This window comes from Ovis aries, chromosome 9 (genome assembly GCF_016772045.2).
Source record: "Ovis aries strain OAR_USU_Benz2616 breed Rambouillet chromosome 9, ARS-UI_Ramb_v3.0, whole genome shotgun sequence".
In the NCBI taxonomy this organism is placed as follows: domain Eukaryota; kingdom Metazoa; phylum Chordata; class Mammalia; order Artiodactyla; family Bovidae; genus Ovis; species Ovis aries.
In genome coordinates this window covers 62157814-62169135 of record NC_056062.1, presented here as the reverse complement: position 1 = coordinate 62169135, position 11322 = coordinate 62157814, and the positions used below count along the sequence as shown (strand labels likewise).

At 36.5% G+C, this 11322-nt stretch overlaps 1 pseudogene; it reads left to right on the top strand.

The window, feature by feature from the left end:
* Positions 1-456: 456 nt before the first annotated feature.
* LOC101109712 (thioredoxin-dependent peroxide reductase, mitochondrial-like) lies at positions 457-1232 on the top strand (annotated as a pseudogene).
* The last annotated feature ends 10090 nt before the right edge of the window (positions 1233-11322 follow it).

Genomic DNA, 11322 nt, shown 5'->3' with positions numbered 1-11322 from the left:
CACTCTCACTTTGGTCCACTCTTCACCTGCTGCTTGGCAACCAGGTCACCTCCTCCAAAAAGCCACTTCTCACACCTAGGCCACTCAAGCAATCCATTCACCTCTTCTATGCTGCTCCCGAAGTTCCAACCATACCTTTATATTCCAACCACACCTTTATACTTCCAACCACAATTCAAATACAGCTTTGGGTTCCATTCTCTCATGCTAGGGCAACTTATTCTTATTATCATTAACTTTTCTTTCATCTAGCAGAGAGATAGATATAAAAGCACTCAATTTACTTATGTACTTACTAATTTAAACTGAAAAACCAGAAATGAGGCAAACTAGTCATTTGTCTAAAAGCTGAAAATACAGGTTTTAGTCTTTTTCTCATGAAGTTGGTAGAAACTTTAAGGAAAAAAAAGTTTTTAATCTAATAAGAGACTATCACTGGTCATCACAAGTCATAACATGGCCTCCACAATGAGACAATTACTCTGGGCATCGCTTGTCCAACATGTGAAAGCCATTCCTTGAGGCATTTCTGCCTATGCAGCCCTTATGTCTGCTGAAGAATGTGCTTGACAAATGCATTGTGGTCTGGTTCTGGCCAAGCAAAATTGGCCTCTAGCATCAGTTCCTCACACCATATCCTTGCCATCACCCAGCAAGTGCCCTATATTAAGGGTACAGCCATTGGCACTAGAGAGTTCAAAGACATGACTGAGCGACTAAACTGATGACTTTAAGGGGAAATATTTGGTCCTCTTCTTCTATCCTTTGGATTTCACTTTTGTGAACAGAAATTTCACAATTGCTTTCAGTGACAAAGCCAGTGCATTTCATGATGTGAACTGTGAACTTGCTGCAGTGTCAATGGGTTCCCACTTCAGCCACCTGGCCTAGATAAACACACAGAGGAAGAACACTGGTTTGGACCACATGAACAGTAAGCTCTTGTCAGATTTGGCTAAACAGCTCCCCCAACACTACAGCATGCAGTGAGAAGGTTCTGATCCTTCACTATGAGTCCTTTTCATAAATGACACCAATGGAGCCATCAAGCATTTGAGTATCAGTGATCTCCCAGTGGGCTAAAGAATGGAAGAAAACCTCTGCTTGGTGAAGGCATTTCAGTTTGTGGAAACCAATGCAGAAGTCTACCCAGCCAATAGGACATCAGCTTCTCCTGCAATTAAGCCCCATCCAGCTGCTTTCAAGAAAACTTCGAGAAGGTAAATCAGTAGACCATGTGCATCTACAGCTTGCCACACTAGAAAAGAACCACAGTTGGACCTCATTTTTAGCATTTCAAAGATTATTATTATAGAAGGCAAAAAGTTAATTATGTTTGTATTTGTAAATATTACTCTAAATATTTTCGTTTTCATAACATTTGCCAAGGCTTTTAAAATGTGGTCCAATACTAATGTTAAGAAGTTCTTTATTGGTACTGTATGGTTGGATGGCTAATTTCAATACAATATTTGGTTCACTTGTTTCTTGGATCCTGTGTTCAATGGGAAACGGAAACAACTCTTCTTTCTCAGGCTTTCTTGTACCTTTGTGTACACATGAGTATTTTGACAGCCACCAAAATCTTCTGATCAAGTGTCTAAAAATTTTCTTCTTGAATTTCTTTGCATTAAACTGAAGTTTTTTTTTTAAGATCTTAGTTTTAAGATGCTAGCATCAGTGGTATAAGTTAACACTTGCAATGAATGCGTTTGTGATTGAAGTAAATGTGAATCATGCTAAAAAAAAACAGTGGCAAAGTGACTTAACTGATCATGGATGTTCCCCATTCCTGAGATTTATATTTCATATAGTTATTTTACTTATTTTGTTAGCTGACTTAGTGTCTACAAACATTTTTAATATTGACTGGGTATAATTATAAAGGATATTTATTGAACCCAGGGATTAATTATATTATGAATTAAAATCATTGCAATTATTTTCTTCCCTAAGGTACTCAATATAAAACTACGGAATTAGAAAATAAACAGATTTTTTTTAAATGATTCATGCTCACTAGTGTGAAAAAATAAAACTCTGATACTTATTGTTAATATTTTTTAAAAAATAAACAATATGCCAATTTCCTTACGCTTTTTCCAAAAACAAATAATGAGAAGTATTTGAAGAAACACAAGAAAATTCAGGGAAAACTTTGTCTTGAAATATATAATATTCATGGCCTGATGGTATTAAAACTTATTTAGCACTGTCTCGACCTAGGAGAAGATCATGGAGTTTTATAGGACTTGGGCCTAATGATGAGAAGTCACATAAGGAGCATTACCCTCTTCCCCTCTGCCAAGTAGAGAATATTGCTAATTTTGTTGAAGAAACTCATGTTATATTATATTGTTTGAACCCCAAACATGCACAATATTCAGATTATACTATAATACGCATTAATATTGGAGAGAAATTTTTGAAACAATCTCTTTCAAAAGTTTTCTGTCTTGTTGGGGAGACACAAAAGTAGACAAATAAACTCAATATACTTGCTACTATTTGTAAAAAATAATAAGTCAGTGGAGAGAAGGTAATGCATGGTAAGGATGAATGATTCAGGAGCACTTCATAAGAAAAGTGATAACCCTTGAACAAAGTATTGAGACTTGGTTAAATATTTTATTTGTTATCAAAGTAATGCATATTAACTTTTAAAAAATTGGACCATACAGACTAAAATAACAGCTGTAATCTAATGTCACCACCTAGAGTTACACACAATAAATTTTTAGACATTTTTTCATTATTTTCTATCCACCTTTGTTTATATCATTGGGTCAACACTATATCTTATGATGTGTTTTCTGACAGCACATGTACCAGGCATTTAACAATGTACTGAGCTTTAAAAACTTTTAGTTAACTTTAAGTCTTTTTGTAAATATGACTTCTATACAAGCATCATTTTAAATTATTTGTTCTAATACAGTAGAACATCCTCTAGTAGAGTGATATTGTGTGTGTGTGTGGTTTTGAGTATCCTTAATACAGTTATTAGAAACACAATTCTAATAAGTAGTTATCTATAAATCTTTCTCCTTTGAAAGGAAAATTTGGTATAAAAATGACAGAGGAATGAATCTGATTTTTTTTTAAATGAACAAATTTTCACTGAATAATCAGCATTCAATACACGTCTGATGACATGATAGGCATCTTAGGCCTCTGAAAGAGAACGCACAAAACATACAATACTGACACATAGTAGGCGTTTAAAATTCGCAAGTACATTGTCTTGTTATTCTGAAAAGATAAGTCAGGGGAGGAGCAATGGGAGAGGAGCCAGAGCATGAATATACTTTTATGCCATGATCAATAACTTCCCTTTTATCCTGAAGGCCATGGAAATTCAATAAATTTTGCTCAATGTAATTGATTCACTCACTGAGGAAAAGTTTGCTTCCTTATATAAATAAGGCTAGTAATGGGATATCTAGTAAGGGCCCAGCAGAAAATTACCCTTTCTTTAGGAAATGTGCCTTATCTTCTTAGCTAAAATTAGAGGAAGCCCTCTTCTGACTCATTTAGGACTTCGAGTGAGTTAATTAATCCAAAAATATGATAGCCACAAATACTTTTTACATGCTACGCACATATTGAATGTTAATGAATTTTGAAACATAGACAAATGCTTCGGTTGCAAACTTATGATGAGGACAAGAGTCTTCTTTGATGAGTTCTTCTTTGATGAAGGTAGAACCTCAGAGTTCTACCTTCTACTCTTTGCGTAAAACACATCCATTATTCATAATATATGATGCCCAGTTTTTATTTCTTCAAGATGCAGCAAGATGTTTAGGATGTGCAAAGCACTCTAAATGCAGTGAAAATGTTTACACTGGAAAATTTTTATCAGTCTTGCATTTTATGAACTTTTCCAACTTTCAAAATTTCTACTTCTAATTCAACAGCAAACTTTTCTTAGCTCTTATATCAACGATTTCTTTAAAAACACATTCCACTTAGAATTCCTTGTAAAAATAAATTTCATTTAAAATTCATATTCATTCATTTACTTAATATTGAATGCTTTGAGTCATCATATTAGCGAAACTGGCTTAATCAGATTTGGTTTACTTAACAGCATAATCAGATTTACAATCAACCCTTAATAGGAATTTAACACAGATGGAGGGACCAGAAGGGGAAGAGTGTTAGGAGCAGAGTTGTTAGCTTGCTGTAGATTTCAGTTTTCCTTACAGTGGGAGGGAAGGGCACTTTGAAAGACCTCTTACTGGAGCTGTGTCAAGGGAGTTAAACCACTGTGATCTTTCTTTTTTCCAAACTTCCAAAGTCCTTTATCTAAAACTCTCATCACTCTCTACCCAAATACATAATTACTTAGGTATCTGATTTTTTTCCCCTTTGAAAAATACATTTCTGGTTTTTCTTTACGTTCAGCCTATGGGAGCTTTCATTAAATTTTTATCTTGTTGGTAAAGCTAAAAAGGTTGAAGTAATTCTACATGAACTTTAAAAAATATAAGCATTGTTTAAATTGATAAAGACTTTATATGCATTCTATTACTATTGTGGGGGATTTCCCCACAAGCACTTTGATCATTTAAACTCATCAATGCAACAAATATTTATAAACTACAGATTTTTTTATGGTTGGGTGATGTAATACAATTTTTTTAATGTAATGATCATGAAAACGATAAGAGTGAAAGTGTTCTAGGACCTTTGAGACCAGACAGCCCTGTGGTAGCAGTTCTATTTCTGCATATTCCTCCCCTGTGTATTCTCCATACTTCCTGTTCTGATTCCTAAGAAGTGCTTCAGCCAGTCTGTATGGCTTTGGAGGGGCCTAACCAATAGCAGGCACCATCAGATGACAGCAAGATTAAAGGAGACAGTGGCCAGAAAATGCTGAGCCGCACTCCCACTTTATCTCAGTAGCAAATTTTAGTTGTGTCCCATGACAACTCCTATGAGGAAGTCCAGTTCCCAGGGGCTCCAGAAATACCATATCCTCCTGAAATATCATGTCCTCTTCCTTTTCCATCAGATTGAGGTTACAAACTTCTTCTTTATCGAACTCCGCACCCTTGATTGGTTCTCTTAATCCCACCTGTGCTCTGCTGTGTCCAACTCTTTGCTACTCTATGGACTGTAGCCCTCCAGGCTTCCCTGTCCATGAAATTTTTCCCGGCGAGAATACTGGAGTGGTTGCCGTTTCCTCTTCCAAGGTATCTTCCTGACCTAGGGATGGAACCTGAATCTCCTGCATTAAAGGTGAATTCTTTACTACCCACGCTTCTGCGAATAGTCCCTCAACCCATTTTCCTCAAGATTTTGGCTGAGTGTGCATTCTGTTTCTTGCCAGGACTCAGGCTGATACAATCTCTAAATATTCCTCTATAAATCCTTACATTGAATTTTTGCTATTCAAAGAAATTTAGACATTTTTGCTTTTTTTTTTTCCTACTTGATTTATGTTGCATAAATACTAGGTCTATCTGAGAGCCTAGAAGTAAAAGCACTCTGGGTATTTAATAAAATGTGATAAATAATTTGACAGTACTATCAAAAATTTAGCATTATTCTACCCTTTGACCCAGAAATTCACAACTTAGGCTTTATCATTTAGTAATACAACCTAAATGTTTAATGATACATCTCAGGTATCACAAATTCAGGGCCCATGAGAATCAAGCAGGTACTATAAATGAGGAAAACCAGCCAAGTGCAAGGCAATGGAAAAGGCAAGAACTGTAGCAGGTGGAATAGATATGAATTTATAATTACAGCTGCCTCTATTCTGTCAAACCTTGTTACTGCAACTCAAGAAATGGACCCAGCAGTTATTGATCTTTAGATTTTTAAGAGAATAATCCAAAAGTCTGTATTTTTCATCTAAATTCACTTGATTTATAAATGTTGACTCATTTTTTATTTAATGTTTAAAGCAATTTGAAGGGACTTCCCTGGTGATCCAGTGGCTAAGACTCCACGCTCCCAATGCAGGGGATCCGGGTTTGATCCCTGGTCAGGGAACTAGACTCATATACCACAACTAAGACCCAGTACAGCCAAATAAAGAAATATTTAAAATAAATTAAAAATTAAAATAATTTGAAGCCCAAACCAGATGAATCTTCACTCTTACTGTGGCCTTCAAGGGGGCCAGTTATTGAACTTTGTTATATGTATAGGAATGCTATTGGTGGCATTATTTGAAATAACAAACACTTAGAGACAAATTAAATGGCATTCATAAGACAGATTTCATTATGCATACCTTTTAAGGACTAGTTTGCCACAATTAGAAGAACAGGGCAGATCTATACATATGAACCCAAAAGGATTATGCCATGTATATTTGAGTTATTTTTCTAAAGCAATCGAGAATAATATGGAGGCAATGATCTAATATCTTCAGAGGGTCTTTGTAGGATAACTGTGTGTTCATGAACAACATACAATGCAGAAAATACACATCGGGCTATTGACAGCTATTGATTTAGCTATGGTCAGTGATAGAGGTGTATTTATCTTTTTATTTATAAAAATTTTGTAATGATATTGTAATATATTTGTATTAAAATTTAAAAAATATTTAGCTAAAAACTAAATGTTTCTGAAGCTTTATTATTTATCAAATAGCTTTAGAGTATTTTAGTCCATCATGAACCATAGCAAAAAGAAATAGTTGATAATCAATAAATATTGGCTAAAGTTGTGCCAGGCATGTTTTTAATAGATATACATGTATTAACTCAGTGAAACCTCATAAAAATATTATCTTATGATTGTTAAATATTATTATTGTTATTTTCCTGTTAACTGCTGGCATGAAAGAGTTTAAGTGACTTACCCAAAGTCACACAGCTAACAGTTGGTAGAGCTGAAAATCAAACTATTAGCTTATCTCAAGAACCCACACCATTAAACCCCAACAAAACAACAATAAATGCTGCCCTGTGTGTGTGTGCACTCAGTCACTCAGTGGTGTCCGACTCTTTGTGACCCCAAAGACAGCAGCCCGCCAAGCTCCTCTGTCTATGGGATTCTCCAGGCAAGAATACTGTAGTGGGTTGCCATTTCCTTCTCCTGGAGATCTTCCCAATGCAGGGATCGAACCTGTGTCTCTGTGTCTCCTGCATTGCAGGTGGACTCTTTACCACGCAGCCACTGGGGAAGATGCTAAATGCTGTCCTGAAATGCCAGTAATTTAGGAATAGTTCAATATACAGTAAGCTAATGTTTTTAAAGTTGTTAGTCACAAATTATATAAACTGAACTATTTTAAATTACAGTATGTTTAATTCAAGATAAAATAGCTCTTTTTTATAGGAAGGCATAAAGAATTTTCCATATCTTTTTTGAGTACATTTTTACTAAGGTATAAGAATTTATAGATTTACCTTATCCAAACTAAAGTAGGCAATAACTGTCTTAAACATTCAGCCAAAGATGCAGCACTTCAGTTTCCAAGATGTCTTGTGAGAGATGCCAAAGCCAAGATTTAAAGAGAAGTCAGGGGTCATTCCACTGTGGAGGAAAGAAGAGTTAAGTTGAGCTTATAAACACAGAAAAGAAGGAGAGCAAAGCATCTTGAAGATATACCTTGTACTATTAGATGCTTCTCTTCTTAGGGATAACCACAATAGGCATGTCTAAGAAGAGCCATTGCTTGGACATATGGGCTTGGTATGCAACCAGCAATATGTGAGAACATGCTAATGTGACATCAGAATTTCCCCTCCATGAGTTTCTGCACTCTGTGCCACTGCATCCAGCTTTAGGCAAGGCAGGACTGAGTTTTGACCAGAAGATTATCATTTGCCACTAATACTTCCCAGGAAATGGCATTTTAAGTGCCATTGTAAGGAAATGGCATTTTAAGGCAAAATCTCTCATGCTCTTGTTAAGGCTATGATAGTACTTAAATTTACTAAGGGATGAAATTTGACATCCCTTCCTTCTCTTTTCATCTGTGCTCAGTTGTTTCAGTTGCGTCCAAGCCTTTGAAAGCCTATGGGCTATAGCCCACCAAGCTTGTCGTCCATAGGATTCTCCAGGCAAGAATACTGAAGTGGGTTGCATTTCTCTCCTCCAGGAGATCTTCCTGACCCAGGGATCAAACTTGCATCTTCCTGCATCTCCTGCATTGCAGGCGGATTCTTAACCCACTGAGTCACTTAGGAAGCCCCCTTCTCTTCTCAAATACTGGTAGTTCTTACTCTGATTCATTCAATCAAACATACAGAGCTTATCTGCAGGGTATTTTCAAGGCATTGAAACTCATATTTTCTTTTTTCCTTTACTTTTGCCTTTTTGCTAACTTCTTTCATCTGGAAAATTCCTAAAGTTGTAAAAGTTTATTCAAAAAATGCCTTATACATAAGAGCAAAAGAATGAGTAAAAATATAACACATCACCAGACTATCAATCTCTATGAGGATATGACAAATAAGGGAAGAAGGAGAGTGGTTCTGTGCCAAATTCTGCCAAATAACCTAAATTCATTAAGGAGATAAGAAGGAGGAACAAAGTTAAAATTCAGGGAGAGAGAGAGCAATTTAGGAGACTAAGCAGTTTATTTATTTATTCTCCACTCTGCTTTCTCCAAGCCAGGCTTCAGCAATACGTGAACCGTTAACTTCCTGATGTTCAAGCTGGTTTTAGAAAAGGCAGAGGAATCACAGATCAAATTACCAACATCTGATGGATCATCAAAAAAGCAAGAGGGTTCCAGAAAAAAACATCTATTTCTGCCTTATTGACTATGCCAAAGCGTTTGACTGTGTGGTGCATAATAAACTGTGGAAAATTCTGAAAGAGATGGGAATACAGACCACCTGACCTGCCTCTTGAGAAATCTATATGCAGGTCAGGAAGCAACAGTTAGAACTGGATATGGAACAACAGATTGGTCCCAAATAGAAAAAGGAGTACGTCAAGGCTGTATATTGTCACCCTGCTTATTTAACTATGCAGAGTACATCATGAGAAACGTTGGGCTAGAAGAAACACAAGCTGGAATCAAGATTGCCAGGAGAAATATCAATAACTTCAGATATGCATGTGACACCACCCTTATGGCAGAAAGTGAAGACCCTCTTGATGAAAGTAAAAGAGGAGAGGGAAAAAGTTGGTTTAAAGCTCAATATTCAGAAAACTAAGATCATTTCATCCGGTTCCATCACTTCATGGCAAATAGATGAGGAAACAGTGGCTGACTTTATTTTTCTGGGCTCCAAAGTCACTGCAGATGGTGATTGCAGCCATGAAATTAAAAGACACTTACTCCTTGGAAGTAAAGTTATGACCAACCTAGATAGTATATTGAAAACCAGAGATATTACTTTGTCAACAAAGGTCCATCTAGTCAAGGCTATGGTTTTTCCAGTGGTCATGTATGGATGTGAAAGTTGGACTATAAAGAAAGCTGAGCGCCGAAGAATTTTTGCTTTTAAACTGTAGTGTTGGAGAAGACTCTTGAGAGTCCCTTGGACTGCAAGGAGATCCAACCAGTCCATCCTAAAGGAAATCAGTCCTTAATATTCATTGGAAAGACTGATGCTAAAGCTGAAATTCCAATACTTTGGCCACCTGATGTGAAGAGCTGACTCATTGGAAAAGACCCTGATGTTGAGGGCAGGAGGAGAAGGGGACGACAGAGAATGAGATGGTTGGATGGCATCACCGACTCAGTGGACATGGGTTTGGGTGCACTCCAGGGGTTGGTGATGGACACAGAGGCCTGGTGTGCTGCTGTTTATGGGGTCACAAAGAGTCAGACATGACTGAGTGACTGAACTAACCACCTCTTCTTGCTACCATCATCCACATTGGGCCACATAACACAAGATCATTTCCCAAAGGTAAGAGTAAGGAGCCTAGAAGATAGACGTAAAATTATCAGTTCTAAGATCAAAGCCTCACTTATACCCAGGACCAGAGTTGACAGATTTCCTGATTATATCTGAAGCAAAGGACCAGTTTAAGAAAGAAACAGACCAAGATCAATGAGATGACTTCCTCTCTAGTTAAACCATCTCACCCTTGCAAACCAAGATGAAAGCTACAAATATGCAAGAATGAAATACCTTAAGATAGTCTATTCCAAGATTCTACATGCTACATTTAGTCCTTCAAACCTTTTATCCTAGGTTCCTTTATTATCACTTTGTTTGAAAATCCAATAAAGCATTGGCAGTCCCAGAGGTTTCTTCAAGATGAAGAATTCAAGGGATTATTATAATACTGATCTCTTCTCAATATACACTAAAGGTTCTTAAAATGTTGATGGAGTGATGACCCCTTTAGGATGTTTCTTCTCTCAGGGTTCTCTTCTCAACATACACTAAAGGTTCTTAAAATGTTGATGGAGTGATGACCCCTTTAGGATGTTTCTTCTCTCAGGGAAATACAGACAACAATATTTAGCTATAATTTCAGGATGATGGCTGAGGATCATCCATATTGGAAATCACTGCCCTACATAGGTGCAGAACAAAAACAAAACCTACATTTATAGCTTTAACTATAATCTAAAGGCAGATGAAAACTAAATTTATGACTCTAATGCAGATCTTATTCTTAAGGTCTGGAGTATATTACGAGCTGCTTTTTAGACATTCCAACCAGAATACAGTGAAAGTTGAGTCCAAATTGTGTGAACTATCGAAGAATACGGACTTAACTTACCTGGACTTGAATCACAACTCCACCATGATCTAGAGTACTTCTGATTCCTGCATGGATCTCATTAGACTGTGATGAGGACTAAATGTGTTTGTAAGTATCAAACACTTGTCTCAACATCTGACACAAAGCCAATAGCAAGGAAATGTTATGTTACCATCACCAACATTATTAGCATGATCAACACAATGTACTAATATCTTAATGATGTTGATATCAATATTAATATAGTTAATTTGATATTTATAACAGGTAACTCTTCATCCATTCCATAAAACCTGCTTGCCTCCTGCACTTCCTATCTTTTCCATCAAGCGCAGCACAACATTCTTAATTTTCTAAATAAAAAATCTATGAAACATCTTAATCACTACTCTCTGCCTGGTTGTTCCCTACCAACACCAACAGCTCCCTCTTTTATCAAGATCCCATTTATTATTTGTGTCCCATTTAACTACATTTTTTTTTTTTTTTGGACACATTGCATAGCATGTGGGATCTTAGTTCCCCTACCGGGGGTTGAACCCATGCCCTCTGTATTGGAAGCACAAGTCTTAATCACTGTACCACTAGAAAAGCCCCAAACTACATTTTACCAAAAATATGTCTCTGTTTTTGTAATTCTCTTTCCCACAAACTTTATCTTAGTCTTAGTTT